General features: G+C 31.7%; 3 non-coding genes across 3 annotated transcripts; all 3 read left to right on the plus strand.

Annotated features, from left to right (window-relative positions):
* The first annotated feature begins 8900 nt into the window (after positions 1 to 8900).
* TRNAG-UCC lies at positions 8901 to 8972 on the plus strand. Its single transcript has one exon. It is a non-coding gene; the product is annotated as a tRNA-Gly (tRNA).
* Positions 8973 to 12421: 3449 nt separating this feature from the next.
* Positions 12422 to 12493, plus strand: TRNAG-UCC. Its single transcript has one exon. It is a non-coding gene; the product is annotated as a tRNA-Gly (tRNA).
* A 3442-nt stretch (positions 12494 to 15935) lies between these two features.
* Positions 15936 to 16007, plus strand: TRNAG-UCC. Its single transcript has one exon. It is a non-coding gene; the product is annotated as a tRNA-Gly (tRNA).
* The last annotated feature ends 2709 nt before the right edge of the window (positions 16008 to 18716 follow it).

Raw genomic sequence — 18716 nt, forward strand, 5'->3', positions numbered from 1 at the left:
AATCCGATTACCTTTTACTATTTTGCCATTTTGTCGTGATTTTTCATCGAAGCACAACGTGAATTGATTCTTTCTCCACCATGATGATTTGTTTGAATATTATATAGTCTTACTGGTGGATGAATATCTAAGAATACTCTCCTTATTCGCAGTTCGTCAAAAGTCTTTAAATAGGACTTTCCATTAACAAGTACAAAACATTTACACCCAAATGTATGAAAATAGGTGAGGTTGGGTTTCCTCCCTTTCCATAATTCGTATGGTGTTTTGTTGTATGACTTGTGGATTAGACTTCGATTTTGAGTATAGCACGCCGTATTGATAGCTTCTGCCCAAAATCTCTTTGGTAGATCGGCGCTAATATCATGACACGTCCAGCTTCTTTGAGTGTCCTGTTTCTTCTTTCAGCTAATCCATTTTCTTGCGGCGTTCGTGCGGCAGATAGTTGGTGTATAATCCTTGTGAATTGCAATAGGATTGAATCACGCATTCACAATTCGGTTCCTCGATCGATCGAATTGTTGCAATCTTCATATCTTTTTCGACTTGTAGTTGCTTTAGCAGCTCCGGCAACTTTGATTCAACTTCAATCTTTTTCTTTATGAATATTTGTCCATGTGTACCTAGAAAAATCATCAACAACAACCAAAGTATATTTTCTTACCACTTATACTTACTGGTCTACTGGACCAAATAAATCCATGTGCAGTAGACTTAAGGTCTTGATGTTGACTCTTGAGTTTTTGGCTTTGAATGATGATTTGATTGTTTTCCTTTCTGGCATGCGTCACATACTTGATCTTTCTTGAACACAATATTGGGTAGTCCTTCGACTAATTTCTTTTTGGCAAGCTTGTTGATGGTTTTGAAATTCAAATGATTTAGCCTTCTGTGCCATTCCCAACTAGCTTCATTCGAATTATTTGCCATCAACATACAGAATCTTTTGTTGTACTCCAATCTACAACATACATGTTTTTCTTTCTTGATCCGGCTAGTACAACTTCCTTCGTAGATTCATCTTTGACTTGACATTTATCTTTGAAAAATTCTACGAGATAGCCTTTGTCGCAAAATTGCTTGTACTAAACAAATTGAACTTTAATTCCTTCGACAAATGAAACATCTTCAATTCGTAGGCCATTTTTCACAATTGCGCCGGTGCCTTTTGTCATTCCATATCGATCGTTTCCACCGAAAACTACTTTTGGTCCTTCGATGCTTTTGAACTCAACTAGACTAGCTTTATTGCCGGTCATGTGTTGAGAGCAACCGCTATCAAAATACCAACTTCCTGCAAAAAGATTAATTTCTTTTAGGTACCCATACTTGTTTGGGTCCTTTTGTGTTAGTAATTTTTGGCATCCAAATCACCTAGATCCCACTGATCCAAGAGTAGGTGATTTGTAACCATTAAAAACTTTATAATCATAACGCACTTTCGAATAATGATTCGGTGCGGGTTGGGAAGCTGATAGTTGCTTGATTCTATGAAATAGAGCAAATCTGGACTTGGTCCATGGTTTGATTTCAAGCGACCAATCTTCTTCTGAGGGATATAATCTCCCAGCCCCAATTCTCGGAATTCTTCCCATATTCCTATGAGGTTTTATTGCACTAGACTCGTTGGTTCTCCTTTGAGATACAAATTTTTGCCTTTTAAAATTTTGTTGTCTTGCAAAGATATCATTGTGTTGATTCGGCCTTGCAACAATTTTCTGGGAATTAATTTTGTTTCCAACTCCTTGTCTCATTGTGCTATGTTGACTTTTCACAAATTTTACTACTGGAACTTTATTAATTAATGTAGTAGTAGAATTAGTCAACTTTTGAGGGGTTTTAGAACATGATGGATCGTAGTCTAGTCCGGCTTTATCTCCAGCGGGTTTTTGCATGCTTACCATTTTATCCATTATTTTGGATGAATGCGTAAATGATGTGATTACTTCCCGAAGGTTATGTTCTCGAACCTCTCTATCTTTGCACTCTTCTTGAAGTCGAACATTTTCGGCTTTCGAATTACTCATTTCATTTAGAGCATTTTGCAATTTTTGTGACATTTCTTCCTTTTCAAGAATTAACGTATTATTGCGCTCTTTGATTTGAGTATGAGTGGCCAAGACCTTTTGAAAATCTTTCATAAGACTTTGAAAAGATTTTTGAGTCTCGAAAGAAGTATCAACAGAACTAAAAGAACTAAAATAACTAGAAGATACCTCTTCGTCGGTTTCGCGCGCCATATAGCATTCCTCATGTTCGGATGTTTTGCCCACTAGACATAGTAGCGCCGTATCTTCTTGTGATGAATCACTCTCGTCACTGGATGATTCTTCGGATTCGCTTGCTTCTAACGGATCGCTTATTAGTGCCTTCCGTTTGTCCTTTTTGAATTTCTTTTCTTTCGACCTGTACTCAACCTGTGGAGAGTTAGAAGTATTCGAATTTTTGTTCACCTTGGGATGTGGACATTCGGCCATAAAGTGTCCAGGCTTTCTACAATTGTAACACACATTTGTGTTATCTTCGACCGGTTCCCTTCTTGATCTTCTATTTTCTCGAAAAGAATTTCTTTGTGGTGATCCTTTGTTATTTCGTATGAACTTCTTGAATTTCCTAACAAATAAGGAAAATTGTTCGTCAGATAAAAATCATTATTTACGACTGACCTTGATGAGGAAGGTTGTTCGACCATCAATGCGAATGTTCGTTCATCACGTTCTTCTTCATTTCGTGTCTTCATTTCGAACTCATACGCCTTTAGATCACTAAAGAGTTTATCCGTAGATAATGTCCTTAGATCTCTATGATCGCGCATTGCGGTCACCTTCATATCCCAATTTGTAGGTAGTCCGCGTAACACTTTGAGCGATTTCTGGGTAATGGTCTTTCCCAGATCCGTGATTTCTCCAAGAATTTTGATCATCGAGCCTCCATGTCGGTGATGCTTTCGTTCGGTAGCATTTTGAAATCTTCGAACCTCTTCATCGCAATGGTTAGTTTGTTGTCTTTTTCTTGTTCGTCGCCTTCACCGATGCTTATGAGCGTATCCCATATTTCTTTTGCCTTGGTGAACTTTCGAATCTTTGGGAATATGGTGTCATCGGCCGTTTTTGAACAAAATGTCCTTGGCAATATTGTCCAAGTTATTTCGTCCTCTATCTTCCTTTGTCCACTCCATTTTTGGCTTTGGAATATATCGTGGAGCATTTGGATCACGTGGGGTAGCGGTATTAGCTTTCATAATTTGGATAGGACCATTTGTGATGACTTCCCACATTTCATCATTTAAAGCAGATAAGTGCACCTGCATACGTATTTTCCAATCATCAAATTTATCAAGTGAGAAAAGCAAATTTTGAGCAAGAACCATATCTCTCTTCATTTTGAAGTTTTCGAGATCTATCTAGCAGTCAAGAAATGAATCAAATAGACAACCGCTCTGATACCACTTGTTGGTCCCGAAAGGGTGGCGAGAAGTCTAGAGGGGGGGGGGGGGGGTGAATAGACTTCTCTAACTTTTCAAACTTCTTTTGCAAACAACACTTTGGTAACTTCAACTCTAAGTAACAAGCATAAACAAGTATAATGACTTAGAGTGTGCACAGCGGAATTGTAACGGCAAAGTGTTATGCTTTAATTGTGTCGTGCTCAAAGAGATATTCTATACATGCATCACGTTAGAAACACTTGATATAGATGTAGGATGATGTATATAAAATTTCACTTGCATGCAAATGAGGGAACTAACAAACCCAGACAGATAAAGATACGCCATAAACCGTAACGGGTTAGTTCACAGATAATATAAGCATGCACGAAATATATATGAGCAGTAAGTAAATAGAGAGAGAGATTTATAGTGGTTCAGAGGTGGTGTAATCCTCCTAGTCACTCTTCTCCAAGGAGGAATTTCACTATTCTTCGATCACCCAGATACAATAGTGAATAAGTGCCCAGTGACACTTCTCCGAGTGCTTCGCACAAAGCTACAGTCCACCAAGGTTTTTCGCAAGCTCCTCTTGTTACTCCGCCTTCCCGAGTACTTCGCACCAAGCTGTACTCCTACACCACGAGAACTATGCACAAAGCTACGCTCTCACCGGGTTTTCACAAGCTCCCCTTGTTACTCTGCCCGTTACAACCGAGTGCTACGCACAAAGCTACACTCCAACTGGGTTTTTCACTCTCCCTAGTTACTCTACCCCTTTTCTACACTCAGTAGAAGATTTACAATAGAGATAAAAATTTTCTCTCACTCAGACTTGAATTTGATCGTGTATAGCTCAATATATTGCTTCTTGGCTGATTTGAATATTGCTTGCTTTTCTCTTTGTTTTTCAGCCGTATTCCAGTTGTTGTTGTCTTCAAGTCTGCCTGGGCATTTTATAGCAGATGAAAGCTATTTACCCGTTGATCAACATTCGATCTTGATCGTCCAATTTGAATTGTAGTTGATCAAATAATTTTGCCAACTTGGTCTGCAAAAATCATTTCGCCGTCTGTCAGAAGATTTTGAGAAATCTCGTCGTTGCTCTCCTTTAATCTAACAAAGCTTTTCTTTGGAATGGGTAGCCTCCAAGTTTGAATTTCTCTGGCATGACTTTTGTTGAATTATTGATCTGATGTGCCAAGTTGATCAAATAATTTATCTGCTGATTATTGCTTGAGTAATAAAAAGATCTCCTTCGTATATCAGCTTCTTCTTCTCCTTCGACTTCTTCTGCAGAAACAGAGCTTCAAAATAATGTTTGTGTCTAATTCTATCATGATGTCATAGCTCCTTTTGATGATGTCATGTCCCAATAGTGTATCATGTTCCACCTTGTATCATGGACTATATATATCATGTTCCACCTTGTATCATGGACCATATATATCATGTTCCACCTTGTATCATGGACCAGATATCATGTTCCATTGTATATCATGGACCAATATCATGTTTTCATAAAATTGCTTCAGGTGGGAATTAAACTATAGACCATTTACTTTGCTTGGCAAGGCTTCTTCCATCTCAACTGAGAATCCAATTAATACAATCCAAGACTTAAATTGTTTTGTCTTGTCTCTTCCACGTGTTCTCCACTAGCCTTACCACACTGTGATGTCATCATCCGATAGTAGTGATATCATCATCCGATAATTATACCTATCACGATATAAAATTGATATTTCATGATAGTATTGCCTGATATTACTATCATGATATTTTCTTGTGACATCATCTCCTGATATTGCTACTTCACGATAGCAATTCATATTTACACCAAAATTGCTCTCAATGAGAATCAAACTGTGGATCATTTCACATTAGGCATGCTTCAAAACTTTTACCATCTCATCCATCTCAACCTTTGGTGACTTGATGCTTCATAAATGTGTTAAGCTGTGATCCCGCTTTCATTTATTCTTCCTTCAAACTGCTTTCACGTAGACTTCATGTAGGCTTTATGGCAGTGGTGCACTATACTCTGTGAACCAGAACTAACTCAAATAAAATAAAATTGGGGACTACAAAATACATTTGGCTCATCAAAACTTATACAATATATTCCTAACATATATTTTAAAAGTTTGTAATTTTGATATCGATTTATTCACCTCTTAATATTTTTAAAATATCTACTAAAACAAGTTGTTTCAATCGGTTGTTGAAACTTGAAAGAAAGCTTCGTATTATTTTGATTTTTGTAATTTTTTTTATTTTTTATACATTACCCACTATTATATCACTTACTTTTTCATAAATACACATGGACCCCATCAGTGTATACTTTTGTAAAAAATATTCTGTTAATTATTTATTGTTTTTAACTTACTCATTGAATTTCATAAGAAGGTCTTTGGTGCAAACCTAAGGAAGAAAAACAAGATGAAATATTGCATTGAATCCAAGAATTGTTTAAGGATATGCGCTTAGGCCTCACCTAGAAATAGAGATTCGAAAATTACATAATTCATATTCTCAATAACATTATGACATTCCCGGTTGAAAATGTAGATGTCATAGCGTTATACAAAGAAAGTACCATATAATGAAATTGCATTTGTAGACCAACGGTTAGGATAATTGCCTTCCAAGCAATAGACCTGGGTTCGACTCCTGACAAACGCATTACCTTTGCATTCGTTAAGCCTCTTGAATTAAGCAAACCAAACATGCAACCCCAGAGCTTAATTTCGTTAAGTTTGGCTTCTCAATATAAGCAACCTTATGGACTAAACTCTTTTATATTTTAGCAGTTTGTAATTTTGATATCAATTTATTCACCTCTTAACATTTTTAAAATATCTACTCAAACAAGTTTGTTCAATCGGTTGTTGAAACTTGAAATGAAAGTTTCGTATTATTTTGATTTTTGTAATTTTTATTATTTTTTTCTACATTGCCCTCTATTATATCACATAGTTTTTAATAAATATACATGGACCCCTTCAGTGTATACTTTTGTAACAAAATATTCTGTTAATTATTTATTGTTTTTAACTTACTCATTGAATTTCATAAGAAGGTCTTTGGTTGAAACCTAAGGAAGACAAACAAGATGAAATATTGCATTCAATCCAAGAATTGTTTAAGGATATGCACTTAGGCCTCACCTAGATATAGAGATTCGAAAATTACATAATTCATATTCTCAATAACATTATGACATTCCCGGTTGAGAATGTAGATGTCATAGCGTTATACAAAGAAAGTACCATATAATGAAATTGTGTTTGTAGTCTAACAATTAGGATAATTGCCTTCCAAGCAATTGACCCGGGTTCGACTCTCGGCAAATGCATTACCTTTGCATTCGTTAAGCCTCTCGAATTAAGCAAACCAAACATGCAGCACTAGAGCATAATTTCGTTAAGTTTTGCTTCTCGATTTAAGCAACCCTATGGACTAAACTCTTTTCAAATTTAATAATTTATTATATAAATTCCATTTTATATATATTTCTGTAAATAAAATTTGTATTCACACTTCTATTAAACAAACATTTATATTTTACCAGTTTGTAATTTTTATATCAATTTATTCACATCTTAATATTTTTAAAATATCTACTAAAACAAGTTGTTTCAATCGGTTGTTGAATATTGAAATGAAAGATTCGTATTATATTGATTTTTATAATTTTTGTTATTTTTTTATACATTACCCTCTATTATATCACTTACTTTTTCATAAATACACATGGACCCCGTCAGTGTATACTTTTGTAAAAAATATTCTGTTAATTATTTATTGTTTTTAACTTACTCATTGAATTTCATAAGAAGGTCTTTGGTTCAAACCTAAGGAAGACAAACAAGATGAAATATTGCATTGAATCCAAGAATTGTTTAAGGATATGCGTTTAGGCCTCACCTAGAAATAGGGATTCGAAAATTACATAATTCATATTCTCAATAACATTATGACATTCCCGGTTGAGAATGTAGATGTCATAGCGTTATAGAAAGAAAGTACCATATAATGAAATTGCGTTTGTAGTCCAACGGTTAGAATAATTACCTTCCAAGCAATAGACTTGGGTTCAACTTCCGGCAAACGCATTACCTTTGCATTCGTTAAGCCTCTCGAATTAAGCAAACCAAACATCCAGCCTATTTCGTTAAGTTTCGCTTCTCGATTTAAGCAACCTTATGGACTAAACTCTTTTATATTTTACCAGTTTGTAATTTTGATATCAATTTATTCACCTCTTAATATTTTTAAAATATCTACTAAAACAAGTTTGTTCAATCGGTTGTTGAAACTTGAAATGAAATTTCGTATTATTTTGATTTTTGTAATTTTTATTATTTTTTTCTACATTGCCCTCTATTATATCACTTACTTATTAATAAATATAGATGGACCCCGTCAGTGTATACTTTTGTAACAAAATATTCTGTTAATTATTTATTGTTTTTAACTTACTCATTGAATTTCATAAGAAGGTCTTTGGTTGAAACCTAAGGAATACAAACAAGATGAAATATTGCATTCAATCCAAGAATTGTTTAAGGATATGCACTTAGGCCTCACCTAGATATAGAGATTCGAAAATTACATAATTCATATTCTCAATAACATTATAACATTCCCGGTTGAGAATGTAGATGTCATAGCGTTATACAAAGAAAGTACCATATAATGAAATTGTGTTTGTAGTCTAACAATTAGGATAATTGCCATCCAAGCAATTGACCCGGGTTCGACTCCCGGAAAAATGCATTACCTTTGCATTCGTTAAGCCTCTCGAATTTAGCAAACCAAACATGCAGCACAAGAGCATAATTTCGTTAAGTTTTGCTTCTAGATTTAAGCATCCCTATGGACTAAACTCTTTTCAAATTTAATAATTTATTATATAAATTCCATTTTATATATATTTCTTTAAATAAAATTTATATTCACACTTCTATTAAATAAACTTTTATATTTTACCAGTTTGTAATTTTTATATCAATTTATTCACATCCTAATATTTTTAAAATATCTACTAAAACAAGTTGTTTCAATCGGTTGTTGAAAATTGAAATGAAAGATTCGTATTATATTGATTTTTATAATTTTTATTATTTTTTTATACATTACCCTCTTTTATATCACTTACTTTTTCATAAATACACATGGACCCCGTCAGTGTATACTTTTGTAAAAAATATTCTGTTAATTATTTATTGTTTTTAACTTACTCATTGAATTTCATAAGAAGGTCTTTGGTTCAAACCTAAGGAAGACAAACAAGATGAAATATTGCATTGAATCCAAGAATTGTTTAAGGATATGCGTTTAGGCCTCACCTAGAAATAGGGATTCGAAAATTACATAATTCATATTCTCAATAACATTATGACATTCCCGGTTGAGAATGTAGATGTCATAGCATTATAGAAAGAAAGTACCATATAATGAAATTGCGTTTGTAGTCCAATGGTTAGGATAATTGCCTTCCAAGCAATAGACCTGGGTTCAACTCCCGGCAAATGCATTACCTTTGCATTCGTTAAGTCTCTCGAATTAAGCAAACCAAACATGTAGCCTATTTGGTTAAGTTTCGCTTCTCGATTTAAGCAACCTTATGGACTAAAGTCTTTTATATTTTACCAGTTTGTAATTCTGATATCGTTTTATTCACCTCTTAATATTTTTAAAATATCTACTAAAACAAGTTGTTTCAATCGATTGTTGAATCTTGAAATGAAAGCTTCGTATTATTTTGATTTTTGTAATTTTTTTTTTTTTTTCTACATTACCCACTATTATATCACTTACTTTTTCATAAATACACATGGACCCCATCAGTGTATACTTTTGTAAAAAATATTCTGTTAATTATTTATTGTTTTTAACTTACTCATTGAATTTCATAAGAAGGTCTTTGGTGCAAACCTAAGGAAGACAAACAAGATGAAATATTGCATTGAATCCAAGAATTGTTTAAGGATATGCGCTTAGGCCTCGCCTAGAAATAGAGATTCGAAAATTACATAATTCATATTCTCAATAACATTATGACATTCCCGGTTGAAAATGTAGATGTCATAGCGTTATACAAAGAAAGTACCATATAATGAAATTGCATTTGTAGACCAACGGTTAGGATAATTGCCTTCCAAGCAATAGACCTGGGTTCGACTCCCGACAAACGCATTACCTTTGCATTCGTGTTAAGCCTCTCGAATTAAGCAAACCAAACATGCAGCCCCAGAGCTTAATTTCGTTAAGTTTGGCTTCTCAATATAAGTAACCTTATGGACTAAACTCTTTTATATTTTAGCAGTTTGTAATTTTGATATCAATTTATTCACCTCTTAACATTTTTAAAATATCTACTCAAACAAGTTTGTTCAATCGGTTGTTGAAACTTGAAATGAAAGTTTCGTATTATTTTGATTTTTGTAATTTTTATTATTTTTTTCTACATTGCCCTCTATTATATCACATAGTTTTTAATAAATATACATGGACCCCTTCAGTGTATACTTTTGTAACAAAATATTCTGTTAATTATTTATTGTTTTTAACTTACTCATTGAATTTCATAAGAAGGTCTTTGGTTGAAACCTAAGGAAGACAAACAAGATGAAATATTGCATTCAATCCAAGAATTGTTTAAGGATATGCACTTAGGCCTCACCTAGATATAGAGATTCGAAAATTACATAATTCATATTCTCAATAACATTATGACATTCCCGGTTGAGAATGTAGATGTCATAGCGTTATACAAAGAAAGTACCATATAATGAAATTGTGTTTGTAGTCTAACAATTAGGATAATTGCCTTCCAAGCAATTGACCCGGGTTCGACTCTCGGCAAATGCATTACCTTTGCATTCGTTAAGCCTCTCGAATTAAGCAAACCAAACATGCAGCACTAGAGCATAATTTCGTTAAGTTTTGCTTCTCGATTTAAGCAACCCTATGGACTAAACTCTTTTCAAATTTAATAATTTATTATATAAATTCCATTTTATATATATTTCTGTAAATAAAATTTGTATTCACACTTCTATTAAACAAACATTTATATTTTACCAGTTTGTAATTTTTATATCAATTTATTCACATCTTAATATTTTTAAAATATCTACTAAAACAAGTTGTTTCAATCGGTTGTTGAATATTGAAATGAAAGATTCGTATTATATTGATTTTTATAATTTTTGTTATTTTTTTATACATTACCCTCTATTATATCACTTACTTTTTCATAAATACACATGGACCCCGTCAGTGTATACTTTTGTAAAAAATATTCTGTTAATTATTTATTGTTTTTAACTTACTCATTGAATTTCATAAGAAGGTCTTTGGTTCAAACCTAAGGAAGACAAACAAGATGAAATATTGCATTGAATCCAAGAATTGTTTAAGGATATGCGTTTAGGCCTCACCTAGAAATAGGGATTCGAAAATTACATAATTCATATTCTCAATAACATTATGACATTCCCGGTTGAGAATGTAGATGTCATAGCGTTATAGAAAGAAAGTACCATATAATGAAATTGCGTTTGTAGTCCAACGGTTAGAATAATTACCTTCCAAGCAATAGACTTGGGTTCAACTTCCGGCAAACGCATTACCTTTGCATTCGTTAAGCCTCTCGAATTAAGCAAACCAAACATCCAGCCTATTTCGTTAAGTTTCGCTTCTCGATTTAAGCAACCTTATGGACTAAACTCTTTTATATTTTACCAGTTTGTAATTTTGATATCAATTTATTCACCTCTTAATATTTTTAAAATATCTACTAAAACAAGTTTGTTCAATCGGTTGTTGAAACTTGAAATGAAATTTCGTATTATTTTGATTTTTGTAATTTTTATTATTTTTTTCTACATTGCCCTCTATTATATCACTTACTTATTAATAAATATAGATGGACCCCGTCAGTGTATACTTTTGTAACAAAATATTCTGTTAATTATTTATTGTTTTTAACTTACTCATTGAATTTCATAAGAAGGTCTTTGGTTGAAACCTAAGGAATACAAACAAGATGAAATATTGCATTCAATCCAAGAATTGTTTAAGGATATGCACTTAGGCCTCACCTAGATATAGAGATTCGAAAATTACATAATTCATATTCTCAATAACATTATAACATTCCCGGTTGAGAATGTAGATGTCATAGCGTTATACAAAGAAAGTACCATATAATGAAATTGTGTTTGTAGTCTAACAATTAGGATAATTGCCATCCAAGCAATTGACCCGGGTTCGACTCCCGGAAAAATGCATTACCTTTGCATTCGTTAAGCCTCTCGAATTTAGCAAACCAAACATGCAGCACAAGAGCATAATTTCGTTAAGTTTTGCTTCTAGATTTAAGCATCCCTATGGACTAAACTCTTTTCAAATTTAATAATTTATTATATAAATTCCATTTTATATATATTTCTTTAAATAAAATTTATATTCACACTTCTATTAAATAAACTTTTATATTTTACCAGTTTGTAATTTTTATATCAATTTATTCACATCCTAATATTTTTAAAATATCTACTAAAACAAGTTGTTTCAATCGGTTGTTGAAAATTGAAATGAAAGATTCGTATTATATTGATTTTTATAATTTTTATTATTTTTTTATACATTACCCTCTTTTATATCACTTACTTTTTCATAAATACACATGGACCCCGTCAGTGTATACTTTTGTAAAAAATATTCTGTTAATTATTTATTGTTTTTAACTTACTCATTGAATTTCATAAGAAGGTCTTTGGTTCAAACCTAAGGAAGACAAACAAGATGAAATATTGCATTGAATCCAAGAATTGTTTAAGGATATGCGTTTAGGCCTCACCTAGAAATAGGGATTCGAAAATTACATAATTCATATTCTCAATAACATTATGACATTCCCGGTTGAGAATGTAGATGTCATAGCATTATAGAAAGAAAGTACCATATAATGAAATTGCGTTTGTAGTCCAATGGTTAGGATAATTGCCTTCCAAGCAATAGACCTGGGTTCAACTCCCGGCAAATGCATTACCTTTGCATTCGTTAAGTCTCTCGAATTAAGCAAACCAAACATGTAGCCTATTTGGTTAAGTTTCGCTTCTCGATTTAAGCAACCTTATGGACTAAAGTCTTTTATATTTTACCAGTTTGTAATTCTGATATCGTTTTATTCACCTCTTAATATTTTTAAAATATCTACTAAAACAAGTTGTTTCAATCGATTGTTGAATCTTGAAATGAAAGCTTCGTATTATTTTGATTTTTGTAATTTTTTTTTTTTTTCTACATTACCCACTATTATATCACTTACTTTTTCATAAATACACATGGACCCCATCAGTGTATACTTTTGTAAAAAATATTCTGTTAATTATTTATTGTTTTTAACTTACTCATTGAATTTCATAAGAAGGTCTTTGGTGCAAACCTAAGGAAGACAAACAAGATGAAATATTGCATTGAATCCAAGAATTGTTTAAGGATATGCGCTTAGGCCTCGCCTAGAAATAGAGATTCGAAAATTACATAATTCATATTCTCAATAACATTATGACATTCCCGGTTGAAAATGTAGATGTCATAGCGTTATACAAAGAAAGTACCATATAATGAAATTGCATTTGTAGACCAACGGTTAGGATAATTGCCTTCCAAGCAATAGACCTGGGTTCGACTCCCGACAAACGCATTACCTTTGCATTCGTGTTAAGCTCTCGAATTAAGCAAACCAAACATGCAGCCCCAGAGCTTAATTTCGTTAAGTTTGGCTTCTCAATATAAGTAACCTTATGGACTAAACTCTTTTATATTTTAGCAGTTTGTAATTTTGATATCAATTTATTCACCTCTTAACATTTTTAAAATATCTACTCAAACAAGTTTGTTCAATCGGTTGTTGAAACTTGAAATGAAAGTTTCGTATTATTTTGATTTTTGTAATTTTTATTATTTTTTTCTACATTGCCCTCTATTATATCACATAGTTTTTAATAAATATACATGGACCCCTTCAGTGTATACTTTTGTAACAAAATATTCTGTTAATTATTTATTGTTTTTAACTTACTCATTGAATTTCATAAGAAGGTCTTTGGTTGAAACCTAAGGAAGACAAACAAGATGAAATATTGCATTCAATCCAAGAATTGTTTAAGGATATGCACTTAGGCCTCACCTAGATATAGAGATTCGAAAATTACATAATTCATATTCTCAATAACATTATGACATTCCCGGTTGAGAATGTAGATGTCATAGCGTTATACAAAGAAAGTACCATATAATGAAATTGTGTTTGTAGTCTAACAATTAGGATAATTGCCTTCCAAGCAATTGACCCGGGTTCGACTCTCGGCAAATGCATTACCTTTGCATTCGTTAAGCCTCTCGAATTAAGCAAACCAAACATGCAGCACTAGAGCATAATTTCGTTAAGTTTTGCTTCTCGATTTAAGCAACCCTATGGACTAAACTCTTTTCAAATTTAATAATTTATTATATAAATTCCATTTTATATATATTTCTGTAAATAAAATTTGTATTCACACTTCTATTAAACAAACATTTATATTTTACCAGTTTGTAATTTTTATATCAATTTATTCACATCTTAATATTTTTAAAATATCTACTAAAACAAGTTGTTTCAATCGGTTGTTGAATATTGAAATGAAAGATTCGTATTATATTGATTTTTATAATTTTTGTTATTTTTTTATACATTACCCTCTATTATATCACTTACTTTTTCATAAATACACATGGACCCCGTCAGTGTATACTTTTGTAAAAAATATTCTGTTAATTATTTATTGTTTTTAACTTACTCATTGAATTTCATAAGAAGGTCTTTGGTTCAAACCTAAGGAAGACAAACAAGATGAAATATTGCATTGAATCCAAGAATTGTTTAAGGATATGCGTTTAGGCCTCACCTAGAAATAGGGATTCGAAATTACATAATTCATATTCTCAATAACATTATGACATTCCCGGTTGAGAATGTAGATGTCATATCGTTATAGAAAGAAAGTACCATATAATGAAATTGCGTTTGTAGTCCAACGGTTAGGATAATTACCTTCCAAGCAATAGACTTGGGTTCAACTTCCGGCAAACGCATTACCTTTGCATTCGTTAAGCCTCTCGAATTAAGCAAACCAAACATCCAGCCTATTTCGTTAAGTTTCGCTTCTCGATTTAAGCAACCTTATGGACTAAACTCTTTTATATTTTACCAGTTTGTAATTTGATATCAATTTATTCACCTCTTAATATTTTTAAAATATCTACTAAAACAAGTTTGTTCAATCGGTTGTTGAAACTTGAAATGAAATTTTGTATTATTTTGATTTTTGTAATTTTTATTATTTTTTTCTACATTGCCCTCTATTATATCACTTACTTATTAATAAATATAGATGGACCCCGTCAGTGTATACTTTTGTAACAAAATATTCTGTTAATTATTTATTGTTTTTAACTTACTCATTGAATTTCATAAGAAGGTCTTTGGTTGAAACCTAAGGAATACAAACAAGATGAAATATTGCATTCAATCCAAGAATTGTTTAAGGATATGCACTTAGGCCTCACCTAGATATAGAGATTCGAAAATTACATAATTCATATTCTCAATAACATTATAACATTCCCGGTTGAGAATGTAGATGTCATAGCGTTATACAAAGAAAGTACCATATAATGAAATTGTGTTTGTAGTCTAACAATTAGGATAATTGCCATCCAAGCAATTGACCCGGGTTCGACTCCCGGAAAAATGCATTACCTTTGCATTCGTTAAGCCTCTCGAATTTAGCAAACCAAACATGCAGCACTAGAGCATAATTTCGTTAAGTTTTGCTTCTAGATTTAAGCATCCCTATGGACTAAACTCTTTTCAAATTTAATAATTTATTATATAAATTCCATTTTATATATATTTCTTTAAATAAAATTTATATTCACACTTCTATTAAACAAACTTTTATATTTTACCAGTTTGTAATTTTTATATCAATTTATTCACATCCTAATATTTTTAAAATATCTACTAAAACAAGTTGTTTCAATCGGTTGTTGAAAATTGAAATGAAAGATTCGTATTATATTGATTTTTATAATTTTATTATTTTTTTATACATTACCCTCTTTTATATCACTTACTTTTTCATAAATACACATGGACCCCGTCAGTGTATACTTTGTAAAAAATATTCTGTTAATTATTTATTGTTTTTAACTTACTCATTGAATTTCATAAGAAGGTCTTTGGTTCAAACCTAAGGAAGACAAACAAGATGAAATATTGCATTGAATCCAAGAATGTTTAAGGATATGCGTTTAGGCCTCACCTAGAAATAGGATTCGAAAATTACATAATTCATATTCTCAATAACATTTATGACATTCCCGGTTGAGAATGTAGATGTCATAGCATTATAGAAAGAAAGTACCATATAATGAAATTGCGTTTGTAGTCCAATGGTTAGGATAATTGCCTTCCAAGCAATAGACCTGGGTTCAACTCCCGGCAAATGCATTACCTTTGCATTCGTTAAGCCTCTCGAATTAAGCAAACCAAACATGTAGCCTATTTGGTTAAGTTTCGCTTCTCGATTTAAGCAACCTTATGGACTAAAGTCTTTTATATTTTACCAGTTTGTAATTCTGATATCGTTTTATTCACCTCTTAATATTTTTAAAATATCTACTAAAACAAGTTGTTTCAATCGATTGTTGAATCTTGAAATGAAAGCTTCGTATTATTTTTGATTTTTGTAATTTTTTTTATTTTTTTCTACATTACCCACTATTATATCACTTACTTTTTCATAAATACACATGGACCCCATCAGTGTATACTTTTGTAAAAAATATTCTGTTAATTATTTATTGTTTTTAACTTACTCATTGAATTTCATAAGAAGGTCTTTGGTGCAAACCTAAGGAAGACAAACAAGATGAAATATTGCATTGAATCCAAGAATTGTTTAAGGATATGCGCTTAGGCCTCGCCTAGAAATAGAGATTCGAAAATTACATAATTCATATTCTCATACATTATGACATTCCCGGTTGAAAATGTAGATGTCATAGCGTTATACAAAGAAAGTACCATATAATGAAATTGCATTTGTAGACCAACGGTTAGGATAATTGCCTTCCAAGCAATAGACCTGGGTTCGACTCCCGACAAACGCATTACCTTTGCATTCGTTAAGCCTCTCGAATTAAGCAAACCAAACATGCAGCCCCAGAGCTTAATTTCGTTAAGTTTGGCTTCTCAATATAAGTAACCTTATGGACTAAACTCTTTTATATTTTAGCAGTTTGTAATTTTGATATCAATTTATTCACCTCTTAACATTTTTAAAATATCTACTCAAACAAGTTTGTTCAATCGGTTGTTGAAACTTGAAATGAAAGTTTCGTATTATTTTGATTTTTGTAATTTTTATTATTTTTTTCTACATTGCCCTCTATTATATCACATAGTTTTTAATAAATATACATGGACCCCTTCAGTGTATACTTTTGTAACAAAATATTCTGTTAATTATTTATTGTTTTTAACTTACTCATTGAATTTCATAAGAAGGTCTTTGGTTGAAACCTAAGGAAGACAAACAGATGAAATATTGCATTCAATCCAAGAATTGTTTAAGGATATGCACTTAGGCCTCACCTAGATATAGAGATTCGAAAATTACATAATTCATATTCTCAATAACATTATGACATTCCCGGTTGAGAATGTAGATGTCATAGCGTTATACAAAGAAAGTACCATATAATGAAATTGTGTTTGTAGTCTAACAATTAGGATAATTGCCTTCCAAGCAATTGACCCGGGTTCGACTCTCGGCAAATGCATTACCTTTGCATTCGTTAAGCCTCGAATTAAGCAAACCAAACATGCAGCACTAGAGCATAATTTCGTTAAGTTTTGCTTCTCGATTTAAGCAACCCTATGGACTAAACTCTTTTCAAATTTAATAATTTATTATATAAATTCCATTTTATATATATTTCTGTAAATAAAATTTGTATTCACACTTCTATTAACAAACATTTATTTTTACCAGTTTGTAATTTTTATATCAATTTATTCACATCTTAATATTTTAAAATATCTACTAAAACAAGTTGTTTCAATCGGTTGTTGAATATTGAAATGAAAGATTCGTATTATATTGATTTTTATAATTTTTGTTATTTTTTTTATACATTACCCTCTATTATATCACTTACTTTTTCATAAATACACATGGACCCCGTCAGTGTATACTTTTGTAAAAAATATTCTGTTAATTATTTATTGTTTTTAACTTACTCATTGAATTTCATAAGAAGGTCTTTGGTTCAAACCTAAGGAAGACAAACAAGATGAAATATTGCATTGAATCCAAGAATTGTTTAAGGATATGCGTTTAGGCCTCACCTAGAAATAGGGATTCGAAAATTACATAATTCATATTCTCAATAACATTATGACATTCCCGGTTGAGAATGTAGATGTCATATCGTTATAGAAAGAAAGTACCATATAATGAATTGCGTTTGTAGTCCAACGGTTAGGATAATTACCTTCCAAGCAATAGACTTGGGTTCAACTTCCGGCAAACGCATTACCTTTGCATTCGTTAAGCCTCTCGAATTAAGCAAACCAAACATCCAGCCTATTTCGTTAAGTTTCGCTTCTCGATTTAAGCAACCTTATGCGACTAAACTCTTTTATATTTTACCAGTTTGTAATTTTGATATCAATTTATTCACCTCTTAATATTTTTAAAATATCTACTAAAACAAGTTTGTTCAATCGGTTGTTGAAACTTGAAATGAAATTTTGTATTATTTTGATTTTTGTAATTTTTATTATTTTTTTCTACATTGCCCTCTATTATATCACTTACTTATTAATAAATATAGATGGACCCCGTCAGTGTATACTTTTGTAACAAAATATTCTGTTAATTATTTATTGTTTTTAACTTACTCATTGAATTTCATAAGAAGGTCTTTGGTTGAAACCTAAGGAATACAAACAAGATGAAATATTGCATTCAATCCAAGAATTGTTTAAGGATATGCACTTAGGCCTCACCTAGATATAGAGATTCGAAAATTACATAATTCATATTCTCAATAACATTATAACATTCCCGGTTGAGAATGTAGATGTCATAGCGTTATACAAAGAAAGTACCATATAATGAAATTGTGTTTGTAGGTCTAACAATTAGGATAA

Source organism: Ipomoea nil, unplaced genomic scaffold (genome assembly GCF_001879475.1).
Source record: "Ipomoea nil cultivar Tokyo-kokei standard unplaced genomic scaffold, Asagao_1.1 scaffold0570, whole genome shotgun sequence".
Lineage (NCBI taxonomy): Eukaryota > Viridiplantae > Streptophyta > Magnoliopsida > Solanales > Convolvulaceae > Ipomoea > Ipomoea nil.